The sequence below is a fragment of the Daphnia pulicaria genome, unplaced genomic scaffold (genome assembly GCF_021234035.1).
Source record: "Daphnia pulicaria isolate SC F1-1A unplaced genomic scaffold, SC_F0-13Bv2 h1tg000068l, whole genome shotgun sequence".
NCBI classification, from domain to species: domain Eukaryota; kingdom Metazoa; phylum Arthropoda; class Branchiopoda; order Diplostraca; family Daphniidae; genus Daphnia; species Daphnia pulicaria.
Genome location: NW_025804788.1, coordinates 226,202 through 250,076, shown reverse-complemented (window position 1 = coordinate 250,076; position 23,875 = coordinate 226,202). Strand labels below are relative to the sequence as shown.

The following is a 23,875-nucleotide window of genomic DNA, read 5'->3' as shown; positions in this document are numbered from 1 at the left end:
ATTCATCCATTGGGACTGGGAGGGTAAATTTTCATTTTTGAATGTCAACGGCCATATCACGTAGAACGCACCTGGTCTCGTCAGCTCCCAGAAGTTAAGTTACGTCGAGTCCCGTTAGTACTTGGAAGGGTGACCGCTTGGGAATACGGGATGTCGTTGGCGATGAATAGTTTGTTTTCAATAAAAATTTCTTGAAATTTTTTTCAATAACGATGGTTACCAGTCCAATTTCGTAGATGAAACATTTCAATGCCTTAGAGATAGGTTCAATGCATCTATAAGAATGATTCTGGATCAATTCCATTGAGATTTTGTCAAATTTTATCGCGTTTTTTAATCGCAATGGTTACCAGTCCAAATTCGTAGATCAAAAATTTCAATGACATAGGGATAGGTTCAATTCATCTATAGGAATGATTCTGGATGAATTTCATTGCGAGTTTTTCAAAGTTGATCGCGCTTTTTATTTGCGATGGTTACCAGTCCAAATTCAAAGAACAAACATTTCTGTCACTTTGAAGTGATTTTCTATTCATCCATTGGGACTGGGAGGGTAAATTTTCATTTTTGAATGTCAACGGCCATATCACGTAGAACGCACCTGGTCTCGTCAGCTCCCAGAAGTTAAGTTACGTCGAGTCCCGTTAGTACTTGGAAGGGTGACCGCTTGGGAATACGGGATGTCGTTGGCGATGAATAGTTTGTTTTCAATAAAAAATTTCTTGAAATTTTTTTCAATAACGATGGTTACCAGTCCAATTTCGTAGATGAAACATTTCAATGCCTTAGAGATAGGTTCAATGCATCTATAAGAATGATTCTGGATCAATTCCATTGAGATTTTGTCAAATTTTATCGCGTTTTTTAATCGCAATGGTTACCAGTCCAAATTCGTAGATCAAAAATTTCAATGACATAGGGATAGGTTCAATTCATCTATAGGAATGATTCTGGATGAATTTCATTGCGAGTTTTTCAAAGTTGATCGCGCTTTTTATTTGCGATGGTTACCAGTCCAAATTCAAAGAACAAACATTTCTGTCACTTTGAAGTGATTTTCTATTCATCCATTGGGACTGGGAGGGTAAATTTTCATTTTTGAATGTCAACGGCCATATCACGTAGAACGCACCTGGTCTCGTCAGCTCCCAGAAGTTAAGTTACGTCGAGTCCCGTTAGTACTTGGAAGGGTGACCGCTTGGGAATACGGGATGTCGTTGGCGATGAATAGTTTGTTTTCAATAAAAAATTTCTTGAAATTTTTTTCAATAACGATGGTTACCAGTCCAATTTCGTAGATGAAACATTTCAATGCCTTAGAGATAGGTTCAATTCATCTATAAGAATGATTCTGGATCAATTCCATTGAGAGTTTGTCAAATTTTATCGCGTTATTAATCGTGATGGTTACCAGTCCAAATTCGTAGATCAAAAATTTCAATGACATAGGGATAGGTTCAATTCATCTATAGGAATGATTCTGGATGAATTTCATTGCGAGTTTTTCAAAGTTGATCGCGCTTTTTATTTGCGATGGTTACCAGTCCAAATTCAATGAACAAACATTTCTGTCACTTTGAAGTGATTTTCTATTCATCCATTGGGACTGGGAGGGTAAATTTTCATTTTTGAATGTCAACGGCCATATCACGTAGAACGCACCTGGTCTCGTCAGCTCCCAGAAGTTAAGTTACGTCGAGTCCCGTTAGTACTTGGAAGGGTGACCGCTTGGGAATACGGGATGTCGTTGGCGATGAATAGTTTGTTTTCAATAAAAAATTTCTTGAAATTTTTTTCAATAACGATGGTTACCAGTCCAATTTCGTAGATGAAACATTTCAATGCCTTAGAGATAGGTTCAATGCATCTATAAGAATGATTCTGGATCAATTCCATTGAGATTTTGTCAAATTTTATCGCGTTTTTTAATCGCAATGGTTACCAGTCCAAATTCGTAGATCAAAAATTTCAATGACATAGGGATAGGTTCAATTCATCTATAGGAATGATTCTGGATGAATTTCATTGCGAGTTTTTCAAAGTTGATCGCGCTTTTTATTCGCGATGGTTACCAGTCCAAATTCAATGAACAAACATTTCTGTCACTTTGAAGTGATTTTCTATTCATCCATTGGGACTGGGAGGGTAAATTTTCATTTTTGAATGTCAACGGCCATATCACGTAGAACGCACCTGGTCTCGTCAGCTCCCAGAAGTTAAGTTACGTCGAGTCCCGTTAGTACTTGGAAGGGTGACCGCTTGGGAATACGGGATGTCGTTGGCGATGAATAGTTTGTTTTCAATAAAAAATTTCTTGAAATTTTTTTCAATAACGATGGTTACCAGTCCAATTTCGTAGATGAAACATTTCAATGCCTTAGAGATAGGTTCAATGCATCTATAAGAATGATTCTGGATCAATTCCATTGAGATTTTGTCAAATTTTATCGCGTTTTTTAATCGCAATGGTTACCAGTCCAAATTCGTAGATCAAAAATTTCAATGACATAGGGATAGGTTCAATTCATCTATAGGAATGATTCTGGATGAATTTCATTGCGAGTTTTTCAAAGTTGATCGCGCTTTTTATTTGCGATGGTTACCAGTCCAAATTCAAAGAACAAACATTTCTGTCACTTTGAAGTGATTTTCTATTCATCCATTGGGACTGGGAGGGTAAATTTTCATTTTTGAATGTCAACGGCCATATCACGTAGAACGCACCTGGTCTCGTCAGCTCCCAGAAGTTAAGTTACGTCGAGTCCCGTTAGTACTTGGAAGGGTGACCGCTTGGGAATACGGGATGTCGTTGGCGATGAATAGTTTGTTTTCAATAAAAAATTTCTTGAAATTTTTTTCAATAACGATGGTTACCAGTCCAATTTCGTAGATGAAACATTTCAATGCCTTAGAGATAGGTTCAATGCATCTATAAGAATGATTCTGGATCAATTCCATTGAGATTTTGTCAAATTTTATCGCGTTTTTTAATCGCAATGGTTACCAGTCCAAATTCGTAGATCAAAAATTTCAATGACATAGGGATAGGTTCAATTCATCTATAGGAATGATTCTGGATGAATTTCATTGCGAGTTTTTCAAAGTTGATCGCGCTTTTTATTTGCGATGGTTACCAGTCCAAATTCAAAGAACAAACATTTCTGTCACTTTGAAGTGATTTTCTATTCATCCATTGGGAATGGGAGGGTAAATTTTCATTTTTGAATGTCAACGGCCATATCACGTAGAACGCACCTGGTCTCGTCAGCTCCCAGAAGTTAAGTTACGTCGAGTCCCGTTAGTACTTGGAAGGGTGACCGCTTGGGAATACGGGATGTCGTTGGCGATGAATAGTTTGTTTTCAATAAAAAATTTCTTGAAATTTTTTTCAATAACGATGGTTACCAGTCCAATTTCGTAGATGAAACATTTCAATGCCTTAGAGATAGGTTCAATGCATCTATAAGAATGATTCTGGATCAATTCCATTGAGATTTTGTCAAATTTTATCGCGTTTTTTAATCGCAATGGTTACCAGTCCAAATTCGTAGATCAAAAATTTCAATGACATAGGGATAGGTTCAATTCATCTATAGGAATGATTCTGGATGAATTTCATTGCGAGTTTTTCAAAGTTGATCGCGCTTTTTATTCGCGATGGTTACCAGTCCAAATTCAATGAACAAACATTTCTGTCACTTTGAAGTGATTTTCTATTCATCCATTGGGACTGGGAGGGTAAATTTTCATTTTTGAATGTCAACGGCCATATCACGTAGAACGCACCTGGTCTCGTCAGCTCCCAGAAGTTAAGTTACGTCGAGTCCCGTTAGTACTTGGAAGGGTGACCGCTTGGGAATACGGGATGTCGTTGGCGATGAATAGTTTGTGTTCAATAAAAAATTTCTTGAAATTTTTTTCAATAACGATGGTTACCAGTCCAATTTCGTAGATGAAACATTTCAATGCCTTAGAGATAGGTTCAATTCATCTATAAGAATGATTCTGGATCAATTCCATTGAGAGTTTGTCAAATTTTATCGCGTTATTAATCGTGATGGTTACCAGTCCAAATTCGTAGATCAAAAATTTCAATGACATAGGGATAGGTTCAATTCATCTATAGGAATGATTCTGGATGAATTTCATTGCGAGTTTTTCAAAGTTGATCGCGCTTTTTATTCGCGATGGTTACCAGTCCAAATTCAATGAACAAACATTTCTGTCACTTTGAAGTGATTTTCTATTCATCCATTGGGACTGGGAGGGTAAATTTTCATTTTTGAATGTCAACGGCCATATCACGTAGAACGCACCTGGTCTCGTCAGCTCCCAGAAGTTAAGTTACGTCGAGTCCCGTTAGTACTTGGAAGGGTGACCGCTTGGGAATACGGGATGTCGTTGGCGATGAATAGTTTGTGTTCAATAAAAAATTTCTTGAAATTTTTTTCAATAACGATGGTTACCAGTCCAATTTCGTAGATGAAACATTTCAATGCCTTAGAGATAGGTTCAATTCATCTATAAGAATGATTCTGGATCAATTCCATTGAGAGTTTGTCAAATTTTATCGCGTTATTAATCGTGATGGTTACCAGTCCAAATTCGTAGATCAAAAATTTCAATGACATAGGGATAGGTTCAATTCATCTATAGGAATGATTCTGGATGAATTTCATTGCGAGTTTTTCAAAGTTGATCGCGCTTTTTATTCGCGATGGTTACCAGTCCAAATTCAATGAACAAACATTTCTGTCACTTTGAAGTGATTTTCTATTCATCCATTGGGACTGGGAGGGTAAATTTTCATTTTTGAATGTCAACGGCCATATCACGTAGAACGCACCTGGTCTCGTCAGCTCCCAGAAGTTAAGTTACGTCGAGTCCCGTTAGTACTTGGAAGGGTGACCGCTTGGGAATACGGGATGTCGTTGGCGATGAATAGTTTGTTTTCAATAAAAAATTTCTTGAAATTTTTTTCAATAACGATGGTTACCAGTCCAATTTCGTAGATGAAACATTTCAATGCCTTAGAGATAGGTTCAATTCATCTATAAGAATGATTCTGGATCAATTCCATTGAGAGTTTGTCAAATTTTATCGCGTTATTAATCGTGATGGTTACCAGTCCAAATTCGTAGATCAAAAATTTCAATGACATAGGGATAGGTTCAATTCATCTATAGGAATGATTCTGGATGAATTTCATTGCGAGTTTTTCAAAGTTGATCGCGCTTTTTATTCGCGATGGTTACCAGTCCAAATTCAATGAACAAACATTTCTGTCACTTTGAAGTGATTTTCTATTCATCCATTGGGACTGGGAGGGTAAATTTTCATTTTTGAATGTCAACGGCCATATCACGTAGAACGCACCTGGTCTCGTCAGCTCCCAGAAGTTAAGTTACGTCGAGTCCCGTTAGTACTTGGAAGGGTGACCGCTTGGGAATACGGGATGTCGTTGGCGATGAATAGTTTGTTTTCAATAAAAAATTTCTTGAAATTTTTTTCAATAACGATGGTTACCAGTCCAATTTCGTAGATGAAACATTTCAATGCCTTAGAGATAGGTTCAATGCATCTATAAGAATGATTCTGGATCAATTCCATTGAGATTTTGTCAAATTTTATCGCGTTTTTTAATCGCAATGGTTACCAGTCCAAATTCGTAGATCAAAAATTTCAATGACATAGGGATAGGTTCAATTCATCTATAGGAATGATTCTGGATGAATTTCATTGCGAGTTTTTCAAAGTTGATCGCGCTTTTTATTTGCGATGGTTACCAGTCCAAATTCAAAGAACAAACATTTCTGTCACTTTGAAGTGATTTTCTATTCATCCATTGGGACTGGGAGGGTAAATTTTCATTTTTGAATGTCAACGGCCATATCACGTAGAACGCACCTGGTCTCGTCAGCTCCCAGAAGTTAAGTTACGTCGAGTCCCGTTAGTACTTGGAAGGGTGACCGCTTGGGAATACGGGATGTCGTTGGCGATGAATAGTTTGTGTTCAATAAAAAATTTCTTGAAATTTTTTTCAATAACGATGGTTACCAGTCCAATTTCGTAGATGAAACATTTCAATGCCTTAGAGATAGGTTCAATTCATCTATAAGAATGATTCTGGATCAATTCCATTGAGAGTTTGTCAAATTTTATCGCGTTATTAATCGTGATGGTTACCAGTCCAAATTCGTAGATCAAAAATTTCAATGACATAGGGATAGGTTCAATTCATCTATAGGAATGATTCTGGATGAATTTCATTGCGAGTTTTTCAAAGTTGATCGCGCTTTTTATTCGCGATGGTTACCAGTCCAAATTCAATGAACAAACATTTCTGTCACTTTGAAGTGATTTTCTATTCATCCATTGGGACTGGGAGGGTAAATTTTCATTTTTGAATGTCAACGGCCATATCACGTAGAACGCACCTGGTCTCGTCAGCTCCCAGAAGTTAAGTTACGTCGAGTCCCGTTAGTACTTGGAAGGGTGACCGCTTGGGAATACGGGATGTCGTTGGCGATGAATAGTTTGTTTTCAATAAAAAATTTCTTGAAATTTTTTTCAATAACGATGGTTACCAGTCCAATTTCGTAGATGAAACATTTCAATGCCTTAGAGATAGGTTCAATGCATCTATAAGAATGATTCTGGATCAATTCCATTGAGATTTTGTCAAATTTTATCGCGTTTTTTAATCGCAATGGTTACCAGTCCAAATTCGTAGATCAAAAATTTCAATGACATAGGGATAGGTTCAATTCATCTATAGGAATGATTCTGGATGAATTTCATTGCGAGTTTTTCAAAGTTGATCGCGCTTTTTATTTGCGATGGTTACCAGTCCAAATTCAAAGAACAAACATTTCTGTCACTTTGAAGTGATTTTCTATTCATCCATTGGGACTGGGAGGGTAAATTTTCATTTTTGAATGTCAACGGCCATATCACGTAGAACGCACCTGGTCTCGTCAGCTCCCAGAAGTTAAGTTACGTCGAGTCCCGTTAGTACTTGGAAGGGTGACCGCTTGGGAATACGGGATGTCGTTGGCGATGAATAGTTTGTTTTCAATAAAAAATTTCTTGAAATTTTTTTCAATAACGATGGTTACCAGTCCAATTTCGTAGATGAAACATTTCAATGCCTTAGAGATAGGTTCAATGCATCTATAAGAATGATTCTGGATCAATTCCATTGAGATTTTGTCAAATTTTATCGCGTTTTTTAATCGCAATGGTTACCAGTCCAAATTCGTAGATCAAAAATTTCAATGACATAGGGATAGGTTCAATTCATCTATAGGAATGATTCTGGATGAATTTCATTGCGAGTTTTTCAAAGTTGATCGCGCTTTTTATTTGCGATGGTTACCAGTCCAAATTCAAAGAACAAACATTTCTGTCACTTTGAAGTGATTTTCTATTCATCCATTGGGACTGGGAGGGTAAATTTTCATTTTTGAATGTCAACGGCCATATCACGTAGAACGCACCTGGTCTCGTCAGCTCCCAGAAGTTAAGTTACGTCGAGTCCCGTTAGTACTTGGAAGGGTGACCGCTTGGGAATACGGGATGTCGTTGGCGATGAATAGTTTGTTTTCAATAAAAATTTTCTTGAAATTTTTTTCAATAACGATGGTTACCAGTCCAATTTCGTAGATGAAACATTTCAATGCCTTAGAGATAGGTTCAATGCATCTATAAGAATGATTCTGGATCAATTCCATTGAGATTTTGTCAAATTTTATCGCGTTTTTTAATCGCAATGGTTACCAGTCCAAATTCGTAGATCAAAAATTTCAATGACATAGGGATAGGTTCAATTCATCTATAGGAATGATTCTGGATGAATTTCATTGCGAGTTTTTCAAAGTTGATCGCGCTTTTTATTTGCGATGGTTACCAGTCCAAATTCAAAGAACAAACATTTCTGTCACTTTGAAGTGATTTTCTATTCATCCATTGGGACTGGGAGGGTAAATTTTCATTTTTGAATGTCAACGGCCATATCACGTAGAACGCACCTGGTCTCGTCAGCTCCCAGAAGTTAAGTTACGTCGAGTCCCGTTAGTACTTGGAAGGGTGACCGCTTGGGAATACGGGATGTCGTTGGCGATGAATAGTTTGTTTTCAATAAAAAATTTCTTGAAATTTTTTTCAATAACGATGGTTACCAGTCCAATTTCGTAGATGAAACATTTCAATGCCTTAGAGATAGGTTCAATGCATCTATAAGAATGATTCTGGATCAATTCCATTGAGATTTTGTCAAATTTTATCGCGTTTTTTAATCGCAATGGTTACCAGTCCAAATTCGTAGATCAAAAATTTCAATGACATAGGGATAGGTTCAATTCATCTATAGGAATGATTCTGGATGAATTTCATTGCGAGTTTTTCAAAGTTGATCGCGCTTTTTATTTGCGATGGTTACCAGTCCAAATTCAAAGAACAAACATTTCTGTTACTTTGAAGTGATTTTCTATTCATCCATTGGGACTGGGAGGGTAAATTTTCATTTTTGAATGTCAACGGCCATATCACGTAGAACGCACCTGGTCTCGTCAGCTCCCAGAAGTTAAGTTACGTCGAGTCCCGTTAGTACTTGGAAGGGTGACCGCTTGGGAATACGGGATGTCGTTGGCGATGAATAGTTTGTTTTCAATAAAAAATTTCTTGAAATTTTTTTCAATAACGATGGTTACCAGTCCAATTTCGTAGATGAAACATTTCAATGCCTTAGAGATAGGTTCAATGCATCTATAAGAATGATTCTGGATCAATTCCATTGAGATTTTGTCAAATTTTATCGCGTTTTTTAATCGCAATGGTTACCAGTCCAAATTCGTAGATCAAAAATTTCAATGACATAGGGATAGGTTCAATTCATCTATAGGAATGATTCTGGATGAATTTCATTGCGAGTTTTTCAAAGTTGATCGCGCTTTTTATTTGCGATGGTTACCAGTCCAAATTCAAAGAACAAACATTTCTGTCACTTTGAAGTGATTTTCTATTCATCCATTGGGACTGGGAGGGTAAATTTTCATTTTTGAATGTCAATGGCCATATCACGTAGAACGCACCTGGTCTCGTCAGCTCCCAGAAGTTAAGTTACGTCGAGTCCCGTTAGTACTTGGAAGGGTGACCGCTTGGGAATACGGGATGTCGTTGGCGATGAATAGTTTGTTTTCAATAAAAAATTTCTTGAAATTTTTTTCAATAACGATGGTTACCAGTCCAATTTCGTAGATGAAACATTTCAATGCCTTAGAGATAGGTTCAATGCATCTATAAGAATGATTCTGGATCAATTCCATTGAGATTTTGTCAAATTTTATCGCGTTTTTTAATCGCAATGGTTACCAGTCCAAATTCGTAGATCAAAAATTTCAATGACATAGGGATAGGTTCAATTCATCTATAGGAATGATTCTGGATGAATTTCATTGCGAGTTTTTCAAAGTTGATCGCGCTTTTTATTCGCGATGGTTACCAGTCCAAATTCAATGAACAAACATTTCTGTCACTTTGAAGTGATTTTCTATTCATCCATTGGGACTGGGAGGGTAAATTTTCATTTTTGAATGTCAACGGCCATATCACGTAGAACGCACCTGGTCTCGTCAGCTCCCAGAAGTTAAGTTACGTCGAGTCCCGTTAGTACTTGGAAGGGTGACCGCTTGGGAATACGGGATGTCGTTGGCGATGAATAGTTTGTTTTCAATAAAAAATTTCTTGAAATTTTTTTCAATAACGATGGTTACCAGTCCAATTTCGTAGATGAAACATTTCAATGCCTTAGAGATAGGTTCAATGCATCTATAAGAATGATTCTGGATCAATTCCATTGAGATTTTGTCAAATTTTATCGCGTTTTTTAATCGCAATGGTTACCAGTCCAAATTCGTAGATCAAAAATTTCAATGACATAGGGATAGGTTCAATTCATCTATAGGAATGATTCTGGATGAATTTCATTGCGAGTTTTTCAAAGTTGATCGCGCTTTTTATTTGCGATGGTTACCAGTCCAAATTCAAAGAACAAACATTTCTGTCACTTTGAAGTGATTTTCTATTCATCCATTGGGACTGGGAGGGTAAATTTTCATTTTTGAATGTCAACGGCCATATCACGTAGAACGCACCTGGTCTCGTCAGCTCCCAGAAGTTAAGTTACGTCGAGTCCCGTTAGTACTTGGAAGGGTGACCGCTTGGGAATACGGGATGTCGTTGGCGATGAATAGTTTGTTTTCAATAAAAAATTTCTTGAAATTTTTTTCAATAACGATGGTTACCAGTCCAATTTCGTAGATGAAACATTTCAATGCCTTAGAGATAGGTTCAATGCATCTATAAGAATGATTCTGGATCAATTCCATTGAGATTTTGTCAAATTTTATCGCGTTTTTTAATCGCAATGGTTACCAGTCCAAATTCGTAGATCAAAAATTTCAATGACATAGGGATAGGTTCAATTCATCTATAGGAATGATTCTGGATGAATTTCATTGCGAGTTTTTCAAAGTTGATCGCGCTTTTTATTCGCGATGGTTACCAGTCCAAATTCAATGAACAAACATTTCTGTCACTTTGAAGTGATTTTCTATTCATCCATTGGGACTGGGAGGGTAAATTTTCATTTTTGAATGTCAACGGCCATATCACGTAGAACGCACCTGGTCTCGTCAGCTCCCAGAAGTTAAGTTACGTCGAGTCCCGTTAGTACTTGGAAGGGTGACCGCTTGGGAATACGGGATGTCGTTGGCGATGAATAGCTTGTTTTCAATAAAAAATTTCTTGAAATTTTTTTTCAATAACGATGGTTACCAGTCCAATTTCGTAGATGAAACATTTCAATGCCTCAGAGATAGGTTCAATTCATCTATAAGAATGATTCTGGATCAATTCCATTGAGATTTTGTCAAATTTTATCGCGTTTTTTAATCGCAATGGTTACCAGTCCAAATTCGTAGATCAAAAATTTCAATGACATAGGGATAGGTTCAATTCATCTATAGGAATGATTCTGGATGAATTTCATTGCGAGTTTTTCAAAGTTGATCGCGCTTTTTATTCGCGATGGTTACCAGTCCAAATTCAATGAACAAACATTTCTGTCACTTTGAAGTGATTTTCTATTCATCCATTGGGACTGGGAGGGTAAATTTTCATTTTTGAATGTCAACGGCCATATCACGTAGAACGCACCTGGTCTCGTCAGCTCCCAGAAGTTAAGTTACGTCGAGTCCCGTTAGTACTTGGAAGGGTGACCGCTTGGGAATACGGGATGTCGTTGGCGATGAATAGTTTGTTTTCAATAAAAAATTTCTTGAAATTTTTTTCAATAACGATGGTTACCAGTCCAATTTCGTAGATGAAACATTTCAATGCCTTAGAGATAGGTTCAATGCATCTATAAGAATGATTCTGGATCAATTCCATTGAGATTTTGTCAAATTTTATCGCGTTTTTTAATCGCAATGGTTACCAGTCCAAATTCGTAGATCAAAAATTTCAATGACATAGGGATAGGTTCAATTCATCTATAGGAATGATTCTGGATGAATTTCATTGCGAGTTTTTCAAAGTTGATCGCGCTTTTTATTCGCGATGGTTACCAGTCCAAATTCAATGAACAAACATTTCTGTCACTTTGAAGTGATTTTCTATTCATCCATTGGGACTGGGAGGGTAAATTTTCATTTTTGAATGTCAACGGCCATATCACGTAGAACGCACCTGGTCTCGTCAGCTCCCAGAAGTTAAGTTACGTCGAGTCCCGTTAGTACTTGGAAGGGTGACCGCTTGGGAATACGGGATGTCGTTGGCGATGAATAGTTTGTTTTCAATAAAAAATTTCTTGAAATTTTTTTCAATAACGATGGTTACCAGTCCAATTTCGTAGATGAAACATTTCAATGCCTTAGAGATAGGTTCAATGCATCTATAAGAATGATTCTGGATCAATTCCATTGAGATTTTGTCAAATTTTATCGCGTTTTTTAATCGCAATGGTTACCAGTCCAAATTCGTAGATCAAAAATTTCAATGACATAGGGATAGGTTCAATTCATCTATAGGAATGATTCTGGATGAATTTCATTGCGAGTTTTTCAAAGTTGATCGCGCTTTTTATTTGCGATGGTTACCAGTCCAAATTCAAAGAACAAACATTTCTGTCACTTTGAAGTGATTTTCTATTCATCCATTGGGACTGGGAGGGTAAATTTTCATTTTTGAATGTCAACGGCCATATCACGTAGAACGCACCTGGTCTCGTCAGCTCCCAGAAGTTAAGTTACGTCGAGTCCCGTTAGTACTTGGAAGGGTGACCGCTTGGGAATACGGGATGTCGTTGGCGATGAATAGTTTGTTTTCAATAAAAAATTTCTTGAAATTTTTTTCAATAACGATGGTTACCAGTCCAATTTCGTAGATGAAACATTTCAATGCCTTAGAGATAGGTTCAATGCATCTATAAGAATGATTCTGGATCAATTCCATTGAGATTTTGTCAAATTTTATCGCGTTTTTTAATCGCAATGGTTACCAGTCCAAATTCGTAGATCAAAAATTTCAATGACATAGGGATAGGTTCAATTCATCTATAGGAATGATTCTGGATGAATTTCATTGCGAGTTTTTCAAAGTTGATCGCGCTTTTTATTCGCGATGGTTACCAGTCCAAATTCAATGAACAAACATTTCTGTCACTTTGAAGTGATTTTCTATTCATCCATTGGGACTGGGAGGGTAAATTTTCATTTTTGAATGTCAACGGCCATATCACGTAGAACGCACCTGGTCTCGTCAGCTCCCAGAAGTTAAGTTACGTCGAGTCCCGTTAGTACTTGGAAGGGTGACCGCTTGGGAATACGGGATGTCGTTGGCGATGAATAGCTTGTTTTCAATAAAAAATTTCTTGAAATTTTTTTTCAATAACGATGGTTACCAGTCCAATTTCGTAGATGAAACATTTCAATGCCTCAGAGATAGGTTCAATTCATCTATAAGAATGATTCTGGATCAATTCCATTGAGATTTTGTCAAATTTTATCGCGTTTTTTAATCGCAATGGTTACCAGTCCAAATTCGTAGATCAAAAATTTCAATGACATAGGGATAGGTTCAATTCATCTATAGGAATGATTCTGGATGAAGTTTCAAGTTTGAAAGAAACGATGAAGGCATTTGGGGCCCAAAGAGTAACCAATGGAGCTAACATTTTGGGGACAAGTTGTAGTGAAAGGCTGAGAGGACCACCTGAGGACTGTATCTTGTGGCATGGCATCTGGGATGCAGGTATGTAAAAATCTGATCACGTAGAACGCACCTGGTCTCGTCAGCTCCCAGAAGTTAAGTTACGTCGAGTCCCGTTAGTACTTGGAAGGGTGACCGCTTGGGAATACGGGATGTCGTTGGCGATGAATAGTTTGTTTTCAATAAAAAATTTCTTGAAATTTTTTTCAATAACGATGGTTACCAGTCCAATTTCGTAGATGAAACATTTCAATGCCTTAGAGATAGGTTCAATGCATCTATAAGAATGATTCTGGATCAATTCCATTGAGATTTTGTCAAATTTTATCGCGTTTTTTAATCGCAATGGTTACCAGTCCAAATTCGTAGATCAAAAATTTCAATGACATAGGGATAGGTTCAATTCATCTATAGGAATGATTCTGGATGAATTTCATTGCGAGTTTTTCAAAGTTGATCGCGCTTTTTATTCGCGATGGTTACCAGTCCAAATTCAATGAACAAACATTTCTGTCACTTTGAAGTGATTTTCTATTCATCCATTGGGACTGGGAGGGTAAATTTTCATTTTTGAATGTCAACGGCCATATCACGTAGAACGCACCTGGTCTCGTCAGCTCCCAGAAGTTAAGTTACGTCGAGTCCCGTTAGTACTTGGAAGGGTGACCGCTTGGGAATACGGGATGTCGTTGGCGATGAATAGTTTGTTTTCAATAAAAAATTTCTTGAAATTTTTTTCAATAACGATGGTTACCAGTCCAATTTCGTAGATGAAACATTTCAATGCCTTAGAGATAGGTTCAATGCATCTATAAGAATGATTCTGGATCAATTCCATTGAGATTTTGTCAAATTTTATCGCGTTTTTTAATCGCAATGGTTACCAGTCCAAATTCGTAGATCAAAAATTTCAATGACATAGGGATAGGTTCAATTCATCTATAGGAATGATTCTGGATGAATTTCATTGCGAGTTTTTCAAAGTTGATCGCGCTTTTTATTTGCGATGGTTACCAGTCCAAATTCAAAGAACAAACATTTCTGTCACTTTGAAGTGATTTTCTATTCATCCATTGGGACTGGGAGGGTAAATTTTCATTTTTGAATGTCAACGGCCATATCACGTAGAACGCACCTGGTCTCGTCAGCTCCCAGAAGTTAAGTTACGTCGAGTCCCGTTAGTACTTGGAAGGGTGACCGCTTGGGAATACGGGATGTCGTTGGCGATGAATAGTTTGTTTTCAATAAAAAATTTCTTGAAATTTTTTTCAATAACGATGGTTACCAGTCCAATTTCGTAGATGAAACATTTCAATGCCTTAGAGATATGTTCAATGCATCTATAAGAATGATTCTGGATCAATTCCATTGAGATTTTGTCAAATTTTATCGCGTTTTTTAATCGCAATGGTTACCAGTCCAAATTCGTAGATCAAAAATTTCAATGACATAGGGATAGGTTCAATTCATCTATAGGAATGATTCTGGATGAATTTCATTGCGAGTTTTTCAAAGTTGATCGCGCTTTTTATTCGCGATGGTTACCAGTCCAAATTCAATGAACAAACATTTCTGTCACTTTGAAGTGATTTTCTATTCATCCATTGGGACTGGGAGGGTAAATTTTCATTTTTGAATGTCAACGGCCATATCACGTAGAACGCACCTGGTCTCGTCAGCTCCCAGAAGTTAAGTTACGTCGAGTCCCGTTAGTACTTGGAAGGGTGACCGCTTGGGAATACGGGATGTCGTTGGCGATGAATAGTTTGTTTTCAATAAAAAATTTCTTGAAATTTTTTTCAATAACGATGGTTACCAGTCCAATTTCGTAGATGAAACATTTCAATGCCTTAGAGATAGGTTCAATGCATCTATAAGAATGATTCTGGATCAATTCCATTGAGATTTTGTCAAATTTTATCGCGTTTTTTAATCGCAATGGTTACCAGTCCAAATTCGTAGATCAAAAATTTCAATGACATAGGGATAGGTTCAATTCATCTATAGGAATGATTCTGGATGAATTTCATTGCGAGTTTTTCAAAGTTGATCGCGCTTTTTATTTGCGATGGTTACCAGTCCAAATTCAAAGAACAAACATTTCTGTCACTTTGAAGTGATTTTCTATTCATCCATTGGGACTGGGAGGGTAAATTTTCATTTTTGAATGTCAACGGCCATATCACGTAGAACGCACCTGGTCTCGTCAGCTCCCAGAAGTTAAGTTACGTCGAGTCCCGTTAGTACTTGGAAGGGTGACCGCTTGGGAATACGGGATGTCGTTGGCGATGAATAGTTTGTTTTCAATAAAAAATTTCTTGAAATTTTTTTCAATAACGATGGTTACCAGTCCAATTTCGTAGATGAAACATTTCAATGCCTTAGAGATAGGTTCAATGCATCTATAAGAATGATTCTGGATCAATTCCATTGAGATTTTGTCAAATTTTATCGCGTTTTTTAATCGCAATGGTTACCAGTCCAAATTCGTAGATCAAAAATTTCAATGACATAGGGATAGGTTCAATTCATCTATAGGAATGATTCTGGATGAATTTCATTGCGAGTTTTTCAAAGTTGATCGCGCTTTTTATTTGCGATGGTTACCAGTCCAAATTCAAAGAACAAACATTTCTGTCACTTTGAAGTGATTTTCTATTCATCCATTGGGACTGGGAGGGTAAATTTTCATTTTTGAATGTCAACGGCCATATCACGTAGAACGCACCTGGTCTCGTCAGCTCCCAGAAGTTAAGTTACGTCGAGTCCCGTTAGTACTTGGAAGGGTGACCGCTTGGGAATACGGGATGTCGTTGGCGATGAATAGTTTGTTTTCAATAAAAATTTTCTTGAAATTTTTTTCAATAACGATGGTTACCAGTCCAATTTCGTAGATGAAACATTTCAATGCCTTAGAGATAGGTTCAATGCATCTATAAGAATGATTCTGGATCAATTCCATTGAGATTTTGTCAAATTTTATCGCGTTTTTTAATCGCAATGGTTACCAGTCCAAATTCGTAGATCAAAAATTTCAATGACATAGGGATAGGTTCAATTCATCTATAGGAATGATTCTGGATGAATTTCATTGCGAGTTTTTCAAAGTTGATCGCGCTTTTTATTTGCGATGGTTACCAGTCCAAATTCAAAGAACAAACATTTCTGTCACTTTGAAGTGATTTTCTATTCATCCATTGGGACTGGGAGGGTAAATTTTCATTTTTGAATGTCAACGGCCATATCACGTAGAACGCACCTGGTCTCGTCAGCTCCCAGAAGTTAAGTTACGTCGAGTCCCGTTAGTACTTGGAAGGGTGACCGCTTGGGAATACGGGATGTCGTTGGCGATGAATAGTTTGTTTTCAATAAAAAATTTCTTGAAATTTTTTTCAATAACGATGGTTACCAGTCCAATTTCGTAGATGAAACATTTCAATGCCTTAGAGATAGGTTCAATGCATCTATAAGAATGATTCTGGATCAATTCCATTGAGATTTTGTCAAATTTTATCGCGTTTTTTAATCGCAATGGTTACCAGTCCAAATTCGTAGATCAAAAATTTCAATGACATAGGGATAGGTTCAATTCATCTATAGGAATGATTCTGGATGAATTTCATTGCGAGTTTTTCAAAGTTGATCGCGCTTTTTATTTGCGATGGTTACCAGTCCAAATTCAAAGAACTAACATTTCTGTCACTTTGAAGTGATTTTCTATTCATCCATTGGGACTGGGAGGGTAAATTTTCATTTTTGAATGTCAACGGCCATATCACGTAGAACGCACCTGGTCTCGTCAGCTCCCAGAAGTTAAGTTACGTCGAGTCCCGTTAGTACTTGGAAGGGTGACCGCTTGGGAATACGGGATGTCGTTGGCGATGAATAGTTTGTTTTCAATAAAAAATTTCTTGAAATTTTTTTCAATAACGATGGTTACCAGTCCAATTTCGTAGATGAAACATTTCAATGCCTTAGAGATAGGTTCAATGCATCTATAAGAATGATTCTGGATCAATTCCATTGAGATTTTGTCAAATTTTATCGCGTTTTTTAATCGCAATGGTTACCAGTCCAAATTCGTAGATCAAAAATTTCAATGACATAGGGATAGGTTCAATTCATCTATAGGAATGATTCTGGATGAATTTCATTGCGAGTTTTTCAAAGTTGATCGCGCTTTTTATTTGCGATGGTTACCAGTCCAAATTCAAAGAACAAACATTTCTGTCACTTTGAAGTGATTTTCTATTCATCCATTGGGACTGGGAGGGTAAATTTTCATTTTTGAATGTCAACGGCCATATCACGTAGAACGCACCTGGTCTCGTCAGCTCCCAGAAGTTAAGTTACGTCGAGTCCCGTTAGTACTTGGAAGGGTGACCGCTTGGGAATACGGGATGTCGTTGGCGATGAATAGTTTGTTTTCAATAAAAAATTTCTTGAAATTTTTTTCAATAACGATGGTTACCAGTCCAATTTCGTAGATGAAACATTTCAATGCCTTAGAGATAGGTTCAATGCATCTATAAGAATGATTCTGGATCAATTCCATTGAGATTTTGTCAAATTTTATCGCGTTTTTTAATCGCAATGGTTACCAGTCCAAATTCGTAGATCAAAAATTTCAATGACATAGGGATAGGTTCAATTCATCTATAGGAATGATTCTGGATGAATTTCATTGCGAGTTTTTCAAAGTTGATCGCGCTTTTTATTTGCGATGGTTACCAGTCCAAATTCAAAGAACAAACATTTCTGTCACTTTGAAGTGATTTTCTATTCATCCATTGGGACTGGGAGGGTAAATTTTCATTTTTGAATGTCAACGGCCATATCACGTAGAACGCACCTGGTCTCGTCAGCTCCCAGAAGTTAAGTTACGTCGAGTCCCGTTAGTACTTGGAAGGGTGACCGCTTGGGAATACGGGATGTCGTTGGCGATGAATAGTTTGTTTTCAATAAAAAATTTCTTGAAATTTTTTTCAATAACGATGGTTACCAGTCCAATTTCGTAGATGAAACATTTCAATGCCTTAGAGATAGGTTCAATGCATCTATAAGAATGATTCTGGATCAATTCCATTGAGATTTTGTCAAATTTTATCGCGTTTTTTAATCGCAATGGTTACCAGTCCAAATTCGTAGATCAAAAATTTCAATGACATAGGGATAGGTTCAATTCATCTATAGGAATGATTCTGGATGAATTTCATTGCGAGTTTTTCAAAGTTGATCGCGCTTTTTATTTGCGATGGTTACCAGTCCAAATTCAAAGAACAAACATTTCTGTCACTTTGAAGTGATTTTCTATTCATCCATTGGGACTGGGAGGGTAAATTTTCATTTTTGAATGTCAACGGCCATATCACGTAGAACGCACCTGGTCTCGTCAGCTCCCAGAAGTTAAGTTACGTCGAGTCCCGTTAGTACTTGGAAGGGTGACCGCTTGGGAATACGGGATGTCGTTGGCGATGAATAGTTTGTTTTCAATAAAAAATTTCTTGAAATTTTTTTCAATAACGATGGTTACCAGTCCAATTTCGTAGATGAAACATTTCAATGCCTTAGAGATAGGTTCAATGCATCTATAAGAATGATTCTGGATCAATTCCATTGAGATTTTGTCAAATTTTATCGCGTTTTTTAATCGCAATGGTTACCAGTCCAAATTCGTAGATCAAAAATTTCAATGACATAGGGATAGGTTCAATTCATCTATAGGAATGATTCTGGATGAATTTCATTGCGAGTTTTTCAAAGTTGATCGCGCTTTTTATTTGCGATGGTTACCAGTCCAAATTCAAAGAACAAACATTTCTTTCACTTTGAAGTGATTTTCTATTCATCCATTGGGACTGGGAGGGTAAATTTTCATTTTTGAATGTCAACGGCCATATCACGTAGAACGCACCTGGTCTCGTCAGCTCCCAGAAGTTAAGTTACGTCGAGTCCCGTTAGTACTTGGAAGGGTGACCGCTTGGGAATACGGGATGTCGTTGGCGATGAATAGTTTGTTTTCAATAACAAATTTCTTGACATTTTTTTCAATAACGATGGTTACCAGTCCAATTTCGTAGATGAAACATTTCAATGCCTTAGAGATAGGTTCAATGCATCTATAAGAATGATTCTGGATCAATTCCATTGAGATTTTGTCAAATTTTATCGCGTTTTTTAATCGCAATGGTTACCAGTCCAAATTCGTAGATCAAAAATTTCAATGACATAGGGATAGGTTCAATTCATCTATAGGAATGATTCTGGATGAATTTCATTGCGAGTTTTTCAAAGTTGATCGCGCTTTTTATTTGCGATGGTTACCAGTCCAAATTCAAAGAACAAACATTTCTTTCACTTTGAAGTGATTTTCTATTCATCCATTGGGACTGGGAGGGTAAATTTTCATTTTTGAATGTCAACGGCCATATCACGTAGAACGCACCTGGTCTCGTCAGCTCCCAGAAGTTAAGTTACGTCGAGTCCCGTTAGTACTTGGAAGGGTGACCGCTTGGGAATACGGGATGTCGTTGGCGATGAATAGTTTGTTTTCAATAACAAATTTCTTGACATTTTTTTCAATAACGATGGTTACCAGTCCAATTTCGTAGATGAAACATTTCAATGCCTTAGAGATAGGTTCAATGCATCTATAAGAATGATTCTGGATCAATTCCATTGAGATTTTGTCAAATTTTATCGCGTTTTTTAATCGCAATGGTTACCAGTCCAAATTCGTAGATCAAAAATTTCAATGACATAGGGATAGGTTCAATTCATCTATAGGAATGATTCTGGATGAATTTCATTGCGAGTTTTTCAAAGTTGATCGCGCTTTTTATTTGCGATGGTTACCAGTCCAAATTCAAAGAACAAACATTTCTGTCACTTTGAAGTGATTTTCTATTCATCCATTGGGACTGGGAGGGTAAATTTTCATTTTTGAATGTCAACGGCCATATCACGTAGAACGCACCTGGTCTCGTCAGCTCCCAGAAGTTAAGTTACGTCGAGTCCCGTTAGTACTTGGAAGGGTGACCGCTTGGGAATACGGGATGTCGTTGGCGATGAATAGTTTGTTTTCAATAAAAAATTTCTTGAAATTTTTTTCAATAACGATGGTTACCAGTCCAATTTCGTAGATGAAACATTTCAATGCCTTAGAGATAGGTTCAATGCATCTATAAGAATGATTCTGGATCAATTCCATTGAGATTTTGTCAAATTTTATCGCGTTTTTTAATCGCAATGGTTACCAGTCCAAATTCGTAGATCAAAAATTTCAATGACATAGGGATAGGTTCAATTCATCTATAGGAATGATTCTGGATGAATTTCATTGCGAGTTTTTCAAAGTTGATCGCGCTTTTTATTCGCGATGGTTACCAGTCCAAATTCAATGAACAAACATTTCTGTCACTTTGAAGTGATTTTCTATTCATCCATTGGGACTGGGAGGGTAAATTTTCATTTTTGAATGTCAACGGCCATATCACGTAGAACGCACCTGGTCTCGTCAGCTCCCAGAAGTTAAGTTACGTCGAGTCCCGTTAGTACTTGGAAGGGTGACCGCTTGGGAATACGGGATGTCGTTGGCGATGAATAGCTTGTTTTCAATAAAAAATTTCTTGAAATTTTTTTTCAATAACGATGGTTACCAGTCCAATTTCGTAGATGAAACATTTCAATGCCTCAGAGATAGGTTCAATTCATCTATAAGAATGATTCTGGATCAATTCCATTGAGATTTTGTCAAATTTTATCGCGTTTTTTAATCGCAATGGTTACCAGTCCAAATTCGTAGATCAAAAATTTCAATGACATAGGGATAGGTTCAATTCATCTATAGGAATGATTCTGGATGAATTTCATTGCGAGTTTTTCAAAGTTGATCGCGCTTTTTATTCGCGATGGTTACCAGTCCAAATTCAATGAACAAACATTTCTGTCACTTTGAAGTGATTTTCTATTCATCCATTGGGACTGGGAGGGTAAATTTTCATTTTTGAATGTCAACGGCCATATCACGTAGAACGCACCTGGTCTCGTCAGCTCCCAGAAGTTAAGTTACGTCGAGTCCCGTTAGTACTTGGAAGGGTGACCGCTTGGGAATACGGGATGTCGTTGGCGATGAATAGTTTGTTTTCAATAAAAAATTTCTTGAAATTTTTTTCAATAACGATGGTTACCAGTCCAATTTCGTAGATGAAACATTTCAATGCCTTAGAGATAGGTTCAATGCATCTATAAGAATGATTCTGGATCAATTCCATTGAGATTTTGTCAAATTTTATCGCGTTTTTTAATCGCAATGGTTACCAGTCCAAATTCGTAGATCAAAAATTTCAATGACATAGGGATAGGTTCAATTCATCTATAGGAATGATTCTGGATGAATTTCATTGCGAGTTTTTCAAAGTTGATCGCGCTTTTTATTTGCGATGGTTACCAGTCCAAATTCAAAGAACAAACATTTCTGTCACTTTGAAGTGATTTTCTATTCATCCATTGGGACTGGGAGGGTAAATTTTCATTTTTGAATGTCAACGGCCATATCACGTAGAACGCACCTGGTCTCGTCAGCTCCCAGAAGTTAAGTTACGTCGAGTCCCGTTAGTACTTGGAAGGGTGACCGCTTGGGAATACGGGATGTCGTTGGCGATGAATAGTTTGTTTTCAATAAAAAATTTCTTGAAATTTTTTTCAATAACGATGGTTACCAGTCCAATTTCGTAGATGAAACATTTCAATGCCTTAGAGATAGGTTCAATGCATCTATAAGAATGATTCTGGATCAATTCCATTGAGATTTTGTCAAATTTTATCGCGTTTTTTAATCGCAATGGTTACCAGTCCAAATTCGTAGATCAAAAATTTCAATGACATAGGGATAGGTTCAATTCATCTATAGGAATGATTCTGGATGAATTTCATTGCGAGTTTTTCAAAGTTGATCGCGCTTTTTATTTGCGATGGTTACCAGTCCAAATTCAAAGAACAAACATTTCTGTCACTTTGAAGTGATTTTCTATTCATCCATTGGGACTGGGAGGGTAAATTTTCATTTTTGAATGTCAACGGCCATATCACGTAGAACGCACCTGGTCTCGTCAGCTCCCAGAAGTTAAGTTACGTCGAGTCCCGTTAGTACTTGGAAGGGTGACCGCTTGGGAATACGGGATGTCGTTGGCGATGAATAGTTTGTTTTCAATAAAAAATTTCTTGAAATTTTTTTCAATAACGATGGTTACCAGTCCAATTTCGTAGATGAAACATTTCAATGCCTTAGAGATAGGTTCAATGCATCTATAAGAATGATTCTGGATCAATTCCATTGAGATTTTGTCAAATTTTATCGCGTTTTTTAATCGCAATGGTTACCAGTCCAAATTCGTAGATCAAAAATTTCAATGACATAGGGATAGGTTCAATTCATCTATAGGAATGATTCTGGATGAATTTCATTGCGAGTTTTTCAAAGTTGATCGCGCTTTTTATTTGCGATGGTTACCAGTCCAAATTCAAAGAACAAACATTTCTGTCACTTTGAAGTGATTTTCTATTCATCCATTGGGACTGGGAGGGTAAATTTTCATTTTTGAATGTCAACGGCCATATCACGTAGAACGCACCTGGTCTCGTCAGCTCCCAGAAGTTAAGTTACGTCGAGTCCCGTTAGTACTTGGAAGGGTGACCGCTTGGGAATACGGGATGTCGTTGGCGATGAATAGTTTGTTTTCAATAAAAAATTTCTTGAAATTTTTTTCAATAACGATGGTTACCAGTCCAATTTCGTAGATGAAACATTTCAATGCCTTAGAGATAGGTTCAATGCATCTATAAGAATGATTCTGGATCAATTCCATTGAGATTTTGTCAAATTTTATCGCGTTTTTTAATCGCAATGGTTACCAGTCCAAATTCGTAGATCAAAAATTTCAATGACATAGGGATAGGTTCAATTCATCTATAGGAATGATTCTGGATGAATTTCATTGCGAGTTTTTCAAAGTTGATCGCGCTTTTTATTTGCGATGGTTACCAGTCCAAATTCAAAGAACAAACATTTCTTTCACTTTGAAGTGATTTTCTATTCATCCATTGGGACTGGGAGGGTAAATTTTCATTTTTGAATGTCAACGGCCATATCACGTAGAACGCACCTGGTCTCGTCAGCTCCCAGAAGTTAAGTTACGTCGAGTCCCGTTAGTACTTGGAAGGGTGACCGCTTGGGAATACGGGATGTCGTTGGCGATGAATAGTTTGTTTTCAATAAAAAATTTCTTGAAATTTTTTTCAATAACGATGGTTACCAGTCCAATTTCGTAGATGAAACATTTCAATGCCTTAGAGATAGGTTCAATGCATCTATAAGAATGATTCTGGATCAATTCCATTGAGATTTTGTCAAATTTTATCGCGTTTTTTAATCGCAATGGTTACCAGTCCAAATTCGTAGATCAAAAATTTCAATGACATAGGGATAGGTTCAATTCATCTATAGGAATGATTCTGGATGAATTTCATTGCGAGTTTTTCAAAGTTGATCGCGCTTTTTATTTGCGATGGTTACCAGTCCAAATTCAAAGAACAAACATTTCTGTCA

At 37.1% G+C, this 23,875-nt stretch overlaps 45 pseudogenes; all 45 read left to right on the top strand.

Moving 5' to 3' along the window:
• Positions 1–43: 43 nt before the first annotated feature.
• On the top strand, positions 44–162 carry LOC124318497 (annotated as a pseudogene).
• Positions 163–573: 411 nt separating this feature from the next.
• LOC124318496 lies at positions 574–692 on the top strand (annotated as a pseudogene).
• A 412-nt stretch (positions 693–1,104) lies between these two features.
• On the top strand, positions 1,105–1,223 carry LOC124318495 (annotated as a pseudogene).
• A 411-nt stretch (positions 1,224–1,634) lies between these two features.
• LOC124318494 lies at positions 1,635–1,753 on the top strand (annotated as a pseudogene).
• A 412-nt stretch (positions 1,754–2,165) lies between these two features.
• Positions 2,166–2,284, top strand: LOC124318493 (annotated as a pseudogene).
• A 412-nt stretch (positions 2,285–2,696) lies between these two features.
• On the top strand, positions 2,697–2,815 carry LOC124318492 (annotated as a pseudogene).
• Positions 2,816–3,227: 412 nt separating this feature from the next.
• Positions 3,228–3,346, top strand: LOC124318490 (annotated as a pseudogene).
• A 412-nt stretch (positions 3,347–3,758) lies between these two features.
• LOC124318489 lies at positions 3,759–3,877 on the top strand (annotated as a pseudogene).
• A 411-nt stretch (positions 3,878–4,288) lies between these two features.
• Positions 4,289–4,407, top strand: LOC124318488 (annotated as a pseudogene).
• A 411-nt stretch (positions 4,408–4,818) lies between these two features.
• On the top strand, positions 4,819–4,937 carry LOC124318487 (annotated as a pseudogene).
• Positions 4,938–5,348: 411 nt separating this feature from the next.
• LOC124318486 lies at positions 5,349–5,467 on the top strand (annotated as a pseudogene).
• A 412-nt stretch (positions 5,468–5,879) lies between these two features.
• On the top strand, positions 5,880–5,998 carry LOC124318485 (annotated as a pseudogene).
• A 411-nt stretch (positions 5,999–6,409) lies between these two features.
• Positions 6,410–6,528, top strand: LOC124318484 (annotated as a pseudogene).
• Positions 6,529–6,940: 412 nt separating this feature from the next.
• On the top strand, positions 6,941–7,059 carry LOC124318483 (annotated as a pseudogene).
• Positions 7,060–7,471: 412 nt separating this feature from the next.
• On the top strand, positions 7,472–7,590 carry LOC124318482 (annotated as a pseudogene).
• Positions 7,591–8,002: 412 nt separating this feature from the next.
• On the top strand, positions 8,003–8,121 carry LOC124318481 (annotated as a pseudogene).
• A 412-nt stretch (positions 8,122–8,533) lies between these two features.
• Positions 8,534–8,652, top strand: LOC124318479 (annotated as a pseudogene).
• Positions 8,653–9,064: 412 nt separating this feature from the next.
• Positions 9,065–9,183, top strand: LOC124318721 (annotated as a pseudogene).
• A 412-nt stretch (positions 9,184–9,595) lies between these two features.
• Positions 9,596–9,714, top strand: LOC124318478 (annotated as a pseudogene).
• Positions 9,715–10,126: 412 nt separating this feature from the next.
• On the top strand, positions 10,127–10,245 carry LOC124318476 (annotated as a pseudogene).
• Positions 10,246–10,657: 412 nt separating this feature from the next.
• LOC124318475 lies at positions 10,658–10,776 on the top strand (annotated as a pseudogene).
• A 413-nt stretch (positions 10,777–11,189) lies between these two features.
• LOC124318474 lies at positions 11,190–11,308 on the top strand (annotated as a pseudogene).
• Positions 11,309–11,720: 412 nt separating this feature from the next.
• On the top strand, positions 11,721–11,839 carry LOC124318473 (annotated as a pseudogene).
• A 412-nt stretch (positions 11,840–12,251) lies between these two features.
• Positions 12,252–12,370, top strand: LOC124318472 (annotated as a pseudogene).
• A 412-nt stretch (positions 12,371–12,782) lies between these two features.
• LOC124318471 lies at positions 12,783–12,901 on the top strand (annotated as a pseudogene).
• A 413-nt stretch (positions 12,902–13,314) lies between these two features.
• Positions 13,315–13,433, top strand: LOC124318260 (annotated as a pseudogene).
• Positions 13,434–13,845: 412 nt separating this feature from the next.
• Positions 13,846–13,964, top strand: LOC124318470 (annotated as a pseudogene).
• A 412-nt stretch (positions 13,965–14,376) lies between these two features.
• LOC124318469 lies at positions 14,377–14,495 on the top strand (annotated as a pseudogene).
• Positions 14,496–14,907: 412 nt separating this feature from the next.
• On the top strand, positions 14,908–15,026 carry LOC124318467 (annotated as a pseudogene).
• A 412-nt stretch (positions 15,027–15,438) lies between these two features.
• LOC124318466 lies at positions 15,439–15,557 on the top strand (annotated as a pseudogene).
• Positions 15,558–15,969: 412 nt separating this feature from the next.
• LOC124318465 lies at positions 15,970–16,088 on the top strand (annotated as a pseudogene).
• A 412-nt stretch (positions 16,089–16,500) lies between these two features.
• On the top strand, positions 16,501–16,619 carry LOC124318464 (annotated as a pseudogene).
• Positions 16,620–17,031: 412 nt separating this feature from the next.
• LOC124318463 lies at positions 17,032–17,150 on the top strand (annotated as a pseudogene).
• Positions 17,151–17,562: 412 nt separating this feature from the next.
• On the top strand, positions 17,563–17,681 carry LOC124318461 (annotated as a pseudogene).
• Positions 17,682–18,093: 412 nt separating this feature from the next.
• On the top strand, positions 18,094–18,212 carry LOC124318460 (annotated as a pseudogene).
• Positions 18,213–18,624: 412 nt separating this feature from the next.
• LOC124318459 lies at positions 18,625–18,743 on the top strand (annotated as a pseudogene).
• Positions 18,744–19,155: 412 nt separating this feature from the next.
• Positions 19,156–19,274, top strand: LOC124318458 (annotated as a pseudogene).
• Positions 19,275–19,686: 412 nt separating this feature from the next.
• Positions 19,687–19,805, top strand: LOC124318457 (annotated as a pseudogene).
• A 412-nt stretch (positions 19,806–20,217) lies between these two features.
• On the top strand, positions 20,218–20,336 carry LOC124318455 (annotated as a pseudogene).
• Positions 20,337–20,748: 412 nt separating this feature from the next.
• On the top strand, positions 20,749–20,867 carry LOC124318454 (annotated as a pseudogene).
• Positions 20,868–21,280: 413 nt separating this feature from the next.
• LOC124318453 lies at positions 21,281–21,399 on the top strand (annotated as a pseudogene).
• A 412-nt stretch (positions 21,400–21,811) lies between these two features.
• Positions 21,812–21,930, top strand: LOC124318452 (annotated as a pseudogene).
• A 412-nt stretch (positions 21,931–22,342) lies between these two features.
• On the top strand, positions 22,343–22,461 carry LOC124318450 (annotated as a pseudogene).
• A 412-nt stretch (positions 22,462–22,873) lies between these two features.
• LOC124318449 lies at positions 22,874–22,992 on the top strand (annotated as a pseudogene).
• A 412-nt stretch (positions 22,993–23,404) lies between these two features.
• LOC124318448 lies at positions 23,405–23,523 on the top strand (annotated as a pseudogene).
• Positions 23,524–23,875: the final 352 nt, after the last annotated feature.